We start from the raw sequence: 12,122 nt of genomic DNA, 5'->3' as shown, positions 1-12,122 counted from the left end.
TGAAACTATAACCAGAGGGCTATCAAACCACATACTCTTTGATCTGGCAATAACACTTTGAGCTCTGTATCCCAAAGTGATCCAAGAAAAGGGAAAAGGATGTATTTGCAGAAAAATACTTAAAGCAATTCTTTTTGTGGTGGCAAAGAATAGGAAATTGTGGGGAATGACAGAATAAGTTGTGGCATATGATTTTGTTGGAATGCTACTGTGCTGTAAGGAATGACAAGAAGGATGGTTTTAGAAAAAACCAGGAAAACTTATATGAACTCATACAAAGTGAGGTAAGCAGACCCAAGAGAACATTGTACACGGTAACAGGAATGTTGTAATGATGAGCACCTGTGAATGACTCAGTTACTCTAATTTCAAAGGACCCACGATGAAAAATGCTATCCACCTCCAGAAAGTTGATGAACTCAAAATGCAGAGGATTTTTTTTATTATTTTATTTTGTTTGTATTGTCTTTGCCACATGACTAATATTGAAATATGTTTTGTATTACCTCAACATGTATAACTAATATCAAATTGTGTGCCTTTTCAGTGGTGGGCAAGGTGAAGGACAGGAAGGAACTCAAAAGTTTAAAAAAATGATTGGTTTTTTTTTACATGTAATTGGAAAAAGTTTAATGAAATAAAATAATTTTTTAAAATATTACTAAGATGGCTGTAACAGCGAGCTGTTACTGCTGTCTGCTGTCACTGCTGGGCCAGGTCCAGGCCCGACCCGGCAGGGAGGTTGCTGTCCAGCGGCGTCCACGGCGAGGAGGGCACGGGCCGCCTGTGGAGGTCGTTGACCTTTTTCGTCGCGCTCCCCAGGGTGGCAGTCAGCATGCTGAATGCCTACCTGAAGTCGCGGGAGAATCACGAACGGCCCCAATTCGTCCCCTACCTGCATCTCTGCATCTGGACCAAGCCCTTTCCATGAGGAGATGGAAACCATACTCTGTTTCATAATTATCATATCAATCCTCTCCCAATCGGTTATGAGGACGAGTAAAGAAAACTTGGACCATACTAATCAAGCACTGGGGGACCACAGCAGCTGATGGGCCATCCTTTCCTCTGTATGTGGATCAGAAAATTATATGGGACCTTAAGTTAACTTGCATCACACAGTAACAAATATGCTGACCTTTTATCATTTTGCTTGTGATTGAGAAGGCTTAAGTAAATAATTCTTACCTTAAACAATATTACTAGTGGTCTTTTTTCCTTTTGCAGGGTCCAGTTATTTGAGAAATCCAAATTTCTTGCTTTCTATCTGCCTAGCCTACACCTGAAATTGGGCAAAATTTCATCTGGGTGATGATAACATATAGAATGGCATACATAGACCCAATATTTTCCAGGCTTCAACATGACCTATTTAGTTGAACAGTGCACCTTATTTATGATCACCTCTGATGGTAATTTTTATGCACTCTTAATAGACAAAAGGAAATATGATGACTGTGGTCTGATTCACAGTAATTTTAGCAGTTGGGAGAAGCAATGTTTTCCCAAGTTGTATGTGGTAAAGGGAAACTTATTGGAGAAGTGGGGAAAAAGAAATATGGCATTCAGCTGTTTGCTCAATTGGTCATTTATTTTAATGTCTTAAAGACAAAAGTAATATTTTGTTAAATGATTTAGCATAGTGGATTAATGGGATTAGCATGGTGTTACATTGGACTGGACTAAATTCGATCTGTGCAAAACTAGAAAGAAATGTATATAATTGGCACCACTCCTCTTTCCTTTGCCTAAGGTCTCAAGGCTGTCAGTGTTTTCAATGAATGAATGCTGTTTTCAAATGGTGTGGAGAAATTCAGGATGCAAGTATTACAAAGGTAAAACTGGGATTCATTCTATCAATACCTTTTGTGGAATCTGAATCATGTACCACATACACAAGGCCACATCTGACATTATTGGAAAGATGGGCAATAAATAGTGGAAGTTGCTCATTTGAGTTAATAGAATGACCTAGCCAGTTAAGAAAGTGAGTTTAGAATCTTGGTGGTTCATAAAAATTCATTGTTAATTTTGGTCCAGAATTTGTAGCAAAGATGGATTGTACTGAAGGGTTGGGTAGAGAATTTAGCATCTTTTGCTTCCAGTCATTTTGCTTGATTGGCTCACGAACTCAACTATTGGGCCCATTTTAAAGTTGAGGAAGGAAATATAAGTGCCATTGAATCCTCACAACAGCCCTGTTAGATAGGTGCTATTATTAGCCCATTTTATAGCAGAGAAAAACAAGGAAGAAATTACATGAATTGCACTGTTTCACACAGCTACTAATTGCCAGAGGCCAAATTTGGACTCAAGTCTTCTATGCACTGTGGCACCTTGTTACCTCAATAATGAGGGTATGTATTTGTGTGTGCGTGTGTGTTTGTGTATATGTGTGTATATGTGTGTGTATATCATGTATAAAGCTAGGTTAGATTAAGGGCAAGAAATCTCTAAACTCACTGGAGTAAAGGAAGGAAAATAATTAATCCACTGTCTTAAATGGGATAGCCTACCTGAGATAGTATATGTTGATATGACTTTAGAGTTGCTTTTTCTTTGTTTGTTCTTTCTTCCATTCTCACCCTTTCTGTTCATGAAGTGAACCCTATTTTAATTAGGGTAGTGGACATCATGTGATTGATGTTATGTTATTCCCTTTAAGAAAAAGACTATAAGAAAAACTATTTCTCTAATGACAGAAATGTTCTAAATATAATCAAATGACCAGTGAATTCTAGCAACACTGGACTTGGGTATCTAGGTGGCACAATGGTTAGAGCACCATACATGGAGTCAGGAAGACCTCACTGCAAATCTGGCCTCAGACACTTAATGGTGTATGGTCCTAGACAAGTAACGTAATTTTGTCCGTGTCTTCAACTAGAAAATTGAGGGTATAGCCATTATCTAATTTTACTTTTCGAATACATACTTTCTAATATTCTGGTCATTGGATTCAACAGGAACAGGTAATTAAAGTAGTGTTATGGGACATAGATTGAGGCTTGACTGTAAACCTTCTAAACAGCAATTGAAGAAAGTTTTTTTTTTTTGGCTCATAATATGCTAATAAAAAGTTCTAACTAGGCAAAGAGCAACTTGAAAAAGAGTATAATTTGTGCCATATTCATGACTATTTAAAATATCCTGTCCATTTAAATGTCATGATCAAAAGTCATGATTTAGCTTTCTATGAAATGGATTTAATAATGTTCAGCTGAACACAGAACTTCTCCTTTCATATAGCCGTGAAATGTTGGGAATTAGGAGGGAGTAGGGTCAAGAAGATGGAGAGAGACTAAGCCATTAAGCCTAGCTGCTCACTAACCCTTCTTGAAAGCAATCTAAAAATGTACTAGACTTGATTATAAATGGATTGCCCCCCCCAAAAAATAATAAAAGTTGCACTGAGTTATTTTGCACTGAGTATATTTTATATTTAGAGAAATAGTTTTTCTTATAGTCTTTTTCTTAAAGGGAATAACATAACATCAATCACATGATGTCCACTACCCTAATTAAAATAGGGTTCACTTCATGAACAGAAAGGGTGAGAATGGAAGAAAGAACAAACAAAGAAAAAGCAGAGGTATGTATATACTAGAGTTGGGGCCTGGCCAGTACTATGCAGGCTGAGCATTTCAATACTCAGGGACAGAAAGAAGACCCATAGAGGTTAAATGGCTAAGATTTCAACCCTCAGCTTCTTGAGCATAACACCATCAATTTTTAGTTCTTCCAAGGTAGTATGATTTAAGGAGAGGTATGTTTACTACTCTCCTGGCCTGTGCTCTGATATGCAAGCAACCACAAGCCTGCCTTTCTGCCCTGGAACTATGAACAGAATACCCCTCCACTGTGTCTGCAAGCTCATATGTGCTTGTACTCCTCCCAGACCACCACCCAAGACTGGGAAATGGATCAGAGTATGGGCAAAACAAGAGTCCTGCCTCAGTGCTAGAAAAGAGATGGCAGTAATATCCTTCTAGCCAATCGTTCACACACCCCCCTTAGTTTCTGTGGTCTAAGAGTTCCATAAGCAATTGCTGCCCCTGCTGATTCAGAGGCTCCCAAGGCCTGTTCCTGGTTTGCTGGGGATGAATCTGTGCTAGCATGGGCTGCCCTCCACGTTCACCCTGGTACAACAGACCTTTCCTGCTAATATTCTAAGTTGTTGTTGGCTAGAAAATTATTTCATCCCATCCTTCTGTGAGTTCTGCTGCTCCAGGAATTGTCTTATGGCATTATTTGAAGGCATTTGAAGAGGTCTTGGGGAAGGATCAGGAAAGTCACTGCCTTTACTCTGCCATCTTTGCTTTGCCCTCTCAACTCCATTGATTTTTGTTTCCTATTTTTTCCCCCACCATACTATACTAAAGTAAGACCTGGAAAAAGACAGAGGGAATAGAGGGACTAGAGGTTTAGATCCCTTTCCACCTCTAAAATTCAGAGATTTTGCAGGCAGGTAGGGATTACTTTGTTTTTTTATTTAGAGGGTCAGATCTAGTGAAAATGTCTCAGTTGTGAAATGAGAAAACTTAGTCTCGAGAATACAGAATCAACTTGACCAGGGTCATACAGCTAGTTAATGGTGGAGCCTAGACTAAAGTCCCAGACTTCAGATTCCCAGATCCACAATGTTTCTTTTGTACTTGCAGCCTGATGCAGAATTTACAAGTAAGGTTGAGCCACCTATGTCAGTGAAAAGCTATCCTGATGCCTGAACCAAGAGAGATAATCCAAAGCTTTACCTCAGTGATCATATTAGAATAAATGTTTAACGACATTATCATTATGGTAGTTGACTTGAATAAAACTTTCTCCTCTAGTATTTTTTTCGCTTTCTCTACCTTCTTGTTTGTTTCCCCACTGGCCTCCCAGTGCCAATTGGCATTTGTAATATGACACCTTGTTATTTTTTATGAAGCTTGTGATTTCATTCCTGTAGAGAACTCTGAGTAAGGAAATACTCTCTACCAATGCAGAGCTACTCTTCCTTAATTAACTTCCTCAGTTATCTGCCCAGCCATTCATTTTATATCAGAAGCAGGACTTGAATCCAGGTCTCTCTGCCTCTGAGAGTCTCTATTTCTCTTCTAGGCAACACTGCCATTCCTACTCATTCTAGAGTATTTTAAATTACTTTTTTTTTGGCTGGGCAATGAGGGTTAAATGACTTGCCCAGGGTCACAGAGCTAGTAAGTGTCAAGTGTCTGAGGCTGGATTTGAACTCAGGTCCTTCTGAATCCAGGGTCAGTGGTTTATCCACTGCACCACCTAACTGCCCCTTTAAATTACTTTAATCAACTCACCTGCTCAGTGATATACTTGCAACTAAACTCCACCAAGTCTTCCCTTTCCTTGTCACCAGGCAAATGCTAGATTAATTTTTTTGTCCTTGAATTGAAAGCCCTTAGGCATAGGACTAATATTAACTGTACTTTAGGTAATACAAAGTGCTCCTGACAGTGCATCTGGTGATGCTGTCAATAGTAACAAGCAATTGGACTAACAACTTATTGTAGTGTGTCAACATTCCCACTTCTGATCCTGGCAAAAACCAAGGCATTCAGAGGCATGCAGCAATGAAAGAGATTTTTGTTCCATTTTTTTCCCTAAGCATTAAAAGTGTGCCAGAGAGTAATAAAGCAAATATTGGAATAAAAGGGGGAAAAAGGGAGGAATGAGAGAAATGAAAACATTCCAACAGCTGTGGCACTTGAGCTGTCAGAACAAAACACTAAGAGGATTTCACATCCACCCAAACGGAAAAGGACTGATTTCCTAGAAGGGGTAAAAACATTGCAGAAATCATCAGTTTCACCCAGGAGAGTTCTCAAACCAGCTGGTACTGACATGTAGTAACTCACTTATTATTTTGTTGATGTTCTAGGCCTAAGAAATTGGTGCTAAAATTAATAGTGAAGATTTAATTTATGTTCTCTGCATTCATTTTTGTATATGTATATATTTGCATATGCATGCATGTAGATATGCACATACCTGGACGTATATACATTATTATATTTTTATAAGCATGCTTTCTATATATGTGTGTATACCTGCATATAATGTTGATGTTTTTTCTTTTAAGTTGACAATTTCTCCCAGTATATTTCTTTTCCCCATCCAGAGAGCCACCCAAATATTGCAAATTTTATTTTAAAAAGAGAGAAAAATCACCAAAAAACAACCACTTCATCAAAATGTCTAAAAATATGTATATATTATTCAATATCCATGAACCTTCCACATCTAAAAAGGTATGGGGTAAGATTGTTTTACCATGTTCTTTGTGGCCATCCTTATTCTCTGTAATTTTGTAACATTAATCTGTTTTGTAATTATTCTTTGCATTAACATTTATTGTAGTCATTGTGCATGTTGTTTTCTTGAATCTGCTTACTTCATTTTATGACATTATATCTTTTATTAAAGGATGACTCAAACACTACCTTTTTATGAATCCTATTGTGATCCTACCCAACTACTTTTGCCATTCATCCCCATTTACCTTGTATTTATTCTGTGTAGAGTTATATATACTATTCCCTTTCAGAATAGTTTCTCCTTTAGAGATGTATTGTTTCAATTTTTGTCTTAGTACCCAGGTTCTTAATAAATGCTTTATAATGGATTCATCAATAATTGGCATTTATGCTTCCTGGGACTAACATCACATGATCTATTTGGGATAACCTGCATATCAACTATTTAAAGATGATTATATTTCAGTGAAAATGGGTACGGAGATCGAGAAGATAATAGGAAGGAATGTTGAAACATCAGACATTGGAACACAAGACTTTGCTATACTGTGGAGGCTGCTGCTAAAAATGAATGACACTTGATCTGGGTCTAGTAGGAAATTGAAGGGGTTTTGACTAGGGGGTGAGAAGAATTGATGCCTTCTTGAACTTTCCTATCCAAATTAATTGTTCTTTTTAAGTAGGTACTGATTTCCTATTTTCCTTTTTTAAATTTACTATTTTATTTTTCCCCAATTATGTGTAAAAAAATTTAAAAATTCATTTTAAAACTTTTGGAATTCCAAATTATCTCTCTTCCTCCTTCTGTCCCCCCACATTGAGAAGGCAAGCAATTTGATATAGGTAAGACATGTATAGTCATGCAAAATATTTCCATATTAGTCATGTTATAAAAGAAAACATAGACTAAGAAAATTCTAGAAAAATAAAGTAAAAAAAAATATTGTTTCAAATCTGTATTCAGACACCATCAGTTCTTTCTCTGGGAATGGATTCCATTTTTTTCTTATCATAAGTCCTTCAGAGTTGTCCTGGATAATTGTACTGCTGAGAATAGCCAAGTCATTCACAGCTGATCATCTTTAGATACTGCTGTTATTTTGTGCACAATACATTTCGCTTTATATCAGTTTATGTAAGTCTTTCTAGGTTTTTCTGAGAGCATCTTGCTGATCATTTCTTATAGCACCACAGAATTTCATCATAATCACATGTCACAATTTGATCAGTCATTCCCCAACTGATGGGCATTCCCTCAATTTCCAATTCTTTACCACCAGAAAAGAGTTCCTATAATTATTTTTATATGTCCTTTTCCCTTTTTTTTTTTTTTACCTCTTTTTGGATGCAGACTTAGTGGCGGCAGTTTGGGCTTAGTTCCAAATTGCTCTACAGAATGGCTTAATCAGTTCACAACTCCACCAACACTGCATTAATGTTTTATTTCCCCCACATCCCCTCCAATATTTGTCATTTTTCTCTTTTCTCCTACAGAATTGTTTTGATTTGAATCTCTCCAATCAATAATGAATTAGCATATTTGTCTATAGATAACTTTGATTAGTTCACCTGAAAGCTGTTCACATATTTCATTTATCATTTGGGGAGAGACTTATATGCAGAGAAACTGGCTTCAATTTTTTTTAACAGTTACTTTGCTAACTGCATTTCCCTTCATCCTTTCCCGTCTCCCACCCCAATCTATTCTATTCTCTCTGGCCTTTCCCCCCATCCCTTCTCAAAAGTATTTTGCTTCTGACTACCCCTCCCTCAATATTCCCTCTGTAAAGGGCTAAAATTCTAGCTAGTCTGTCTAAAATATCTAATGAGTGGTCGCCAATAAATTATAAGCTTTAGCAAGACTTAGACTTTTAAGCATTTATTAAGGAGAATAAGAATTTGGTGAAGAGAAAGAGAAAGGCCTACATTCATCTATCTATTAAAGGGAGAGCACATTTCTAGCTCCACTCTCCACCAGCATCCTGAGTAAAAGAGAGCGAGAGAGCCAACCTCGCACCCTCTTCCTCCCACCAGCAAACATCACTTCCTGATGCCAAAGAAAAGCTGCATGGCCTTGCCCTCAGAGGCCTTCTCCTCATGGTGGAGCTTTACTACAGTAAGTCTCCAGCAGGTGGTGTCATTCCAATCATTACACCTTTGTACTATCACCCCTCCCCCTTCTCTTATTCACTTGCTCTACTACTTTCCTGCAGGGCAAGAAATATTTCTATACCTATCTGGGTATGTATGTTATTCCTTCTTTGAGCCAGTTCTGATGAGAGTTAGGTTCACACAATTGCCTCAGCTCTCCCATCTTCCTCTCCCTGTAAAAGTTTTTTTCTCATCTCTTTTATGTGATAAAATTTCACCTATTCTAACTCTCCCTTTCCCTTTCTCCCAATGCATTACTCTCTCATCCATTAATTTTATTTTTATAGATATTGTCCCTTCATATTCAACTCACACCTGTACCACAGCTGAGTATACATACTAATTACAACTCCCCTAATAAGGAGAAAGTTCTGAGGAGTTACAAATATAATCTCCCCATTTACCAATATAAATGACTTAACCTTAAGTCCCTTATGTTTTCCCCTCTTGTTTGCCTTTTTATGCTTCTCTTAAGTCCTGTATTTGAAAGTAAAGTTTTCTTTTCATCTCAGGTTTTTTAATGAACAATACCTTAGAGTCCTCTCTTTCATTGAATGCCCACTTCTTTCCCATTAAGGATTATACTCAGTGTTGCTGCGTAGGTTGGCTACTTGGCTGTAATCCCAGTTCCTTTTCCCTCTTGAATACCACATTCCAAGTCTACTAATCCTTTAATGTAGAAACTTCTAAATCTTGTGTTATCATGACTGTGGCTTCATGGTATTTGAATTGTTTCTTTCTGTCTGATTGCAAAATTTTCTCCTTTACCTCAAAGTTCTCAAATATAGCTATAATATTCCTGGGAGTTTTCATTTGGGGATCTCTTTCAGGAGATAATAAGTGGATTCCTTCCATTTCTATTTTACATTCTGGTTCTAGAATATCAGGGCAGTTTTCATTGATAATTTCTTGGAAGATGATTTCGAGGTTCTCTTTTATCATGGCTTTCAGGTAGTCCAGTGATTTTAAAATTATTTCACCTGGATCTATATTCCAGGTCAATTGTTTTAACATCATCTTCTTTTTTCATTCTTTTGGTTTTGTTTGATTATTTCTTGATTTCTCATAAAGTCATAAGATTCAATATGCTCAATTCCAATTTTTAAGGAATTATTTTATTCAGTAAGCTTTGATATCTTCTTTTCCATTTAAAAACTCTACTTTTTAAGGAGTATTTTCTACAGTGAATTTTTGTGTCTCTTTTACCACCACTGTTGACTCTTTTTCATTATTTTCTTGCCTCACTATTATTTCTCTTCCCAATTTTACATCTCTTTACTTAATTTTCAGAATCATTTTTGAGCTCTTCCATGGCCTGAGACCAATTCATATTTTTCTTAGAGGCTTCAGATATAGGAGTTTTGATTTTGTTATCCACTTCTAAGAGTGTGTTTTGATCTTCCTTGTGAACACAGTTACTTTCTATCATCAGAATTTTTTTCTTTGCTCATTTCCCCTGTGTGTTTCTTGACTCTTAACTCTTTGTTAAAGTAGTGCTCTGCTTCTTGGTTGAGGGTGCACTGTCCCAACCTTCAGGGGTTTTGTGCAGCTGTTTTCAGAGATATATCTAGGGACCTGTAAGTTTTCAATTCTTCCAAGGTTCTGTGATCTAAGGAGAGGTGGGTTGACTATTCTCCTGGTCTTTGAGAGACACTAAGCACTCTTTTCTGCCCCAGAACTGTGACTAGGGGCCCTGCCCAATACTGCTGCAAGCTCTGGTATGCTAGGACTCCTCCTCACCCTTGGATTTCCCCCACTCAAAGCAACAGAGTTCTACAAGCAAATAGATCCTTGTAATCTCCTTTTTTGTGGGGCAATGAGGATTAAGTGATTTGCCCAGGGTCACAAAGCTAGTTAGTGTCAAGTTTCTCAGGCAAATAGATCCCTTTAATCTCCTTTTATCAGTTGTTCTCCCCCTTACTGTCTGTGGGCTGAGACTTCCAGAAGCATCTGATGATGATGATGATGATGATGATGATGATGATGATGATGATGTGTAATGATTGGAATGACACCACCTGCTGGAGACTTACTGTAGAAGAGTTCTGCCCAAGAAGCGAAGGTCTTTAAGGGCAAGACCAGGAGTCTTTTCTTTGGTGTCAGGAAGTGACGCGGGCTAGTGGAAGGAGGAAGGAAGAGACTGGCGCTCGCTCTCAGGCTTTTTCCTCCGGACTCTGGTGGAGAGCGGAGCTAGAAAAGTGCTCTTCCTTTAATAGATAGGAATCTAGGCCTTTCTCTATCTTTACCAAATTCTTATTCTCCTTAATAAATGCTTAAAAGTCTAACTCTTGCTACAGCTTATAATTTTTGGCGACCACTCATTAGATATTTTAGACAGTTTAGCTAGAATTTTAGCCCTTAACAGATGATATGGCTCCCAAAGCCTGCTCCTTGTTTCCTGGGGCCTGGTCTGCACTGTCGCAGCCTATGCTGGACTGTGCAACAGTCTCACCTGGGTATGATAGACCTTTCCTGTGGATCTTCTAAGTTTTCTTTGACTGGAAAATTATTTCACCCAATCCTTTTGTGAGTTATGCTGCTCCAGGAATTATCTAATGGCATTATTTAAATGTATTTGGAGTAGTATTGGAGAGAGCTCAGGCTCTCTTTCTTGCTGCCTTTCATCTTCCATCTTGGCTCTGCCCCCAGAGATTCTGATTTCAATTCCTTTTTCCTTCTCCAGGAGTAAGGTGCTGGCAGTATTTTCTAAATTCCTGGGTCCTTTGGAAAGATTCTGTTCATCTTACCCTAGAAATAGTCCTATTCGGTAATATCACATTATCCATTTTTTGTTGTTGTTGTTTTTGTGAAGCAATTGAGGTTAAGTGACTTGCCCAGGGTCACACAGCTTGTAGTTGTTAAGTGTCTGAGGCCAGATTTCAACTCAGAACCTCCTCACTCTAGGGCCAGTGCCACCTAGCTGCCCCTCTATCCATTTTTACTAACAAGCCTTCCATGTCTTCATTAGTCAATTCTTGGAGGTCTAGTAAGTTCACAAATTTCCCAAGAGAATTGTACATCTGAAAGTTCAAACAAACTATATTCTGAACATTTCAAATATCATGTGAAATAGCTTGAATTAATATATGTATGTATACAAAAATGTATATATGCATGAGCATATATGTATATTTAAAGAACGATAAATGTTTCTTTTAACAAAACATTCTCAATATCCAGTCAGAGAAAATATATTAAAATTCACTGATGTTTATTCTTCTTTGTGTAAATGAAAATACAGAAAACTTCTTTTCTTGTTCAAGTCAATTAAAAAGAAATTTCCTTTTAATATAATGAACCAATTTACTTAGAAAAGGATATAACAGAGATTTATAATTGAAGCTGCTGGACAGGGAGATTTTTTTCAAACATGAGACTGTATCATATTTTTGCAGGGTAATGAAGGTTAAGTGACTTGCCCAGGGTCACACAGCTAGTAAGTGTCAAGTATCTGCGGCCAGATTTGAACTCAGGCCCTCCAGAATGCAGGGTTAGTACTTTATCCACTGCTCCACTTAGCTGCCTTCACAGTGCCACCTAGCTGCTCCCAAGCCTCACTTTTGATAAACAATCAACTGAAGTTAAATCATAAGTGATTTTATAAAATAATAAACATATTTTAAATTCATGTTACCAAGTCTTATTGAAAACAACTACAGAGAAATTTAACATTTTAAAATATATCATTTTAGAACAAAA

At 37.5% G+C, this 12,122-nt stretch overlaps 1 pseudogene; it reads left to right on the top strand.

The window, feature by feature from the left end:
* Positions 1–666: 666 nt before the first annotated feature.
* LOC122732855 lies at positions 667–1,003 on the top strand (annotated as a pseudogene).
* The last annotated feature ends 11,119 nt before the right edge of the window (positions 1,004–12,122 follow it).

Source organism: Dromiciops gliroides, chromosome 6 (genome assembly GCF_019393635.1).
Source record: "Dromiciops gliroides isolate mDroGli1 chromosome 6, mDroGli1.pri, whole genome shotgun sequence".
Taxonomy (NCBI): Eukaryota; Metazoa; Chordata; class Mammalia; order Microbiotheria; family Microbiotheriidae; genus Dromiciops; species Dromiciops gliroides.
This window is presented reverse-complemented; position numbering and strand designations above follow the sequence as displayed.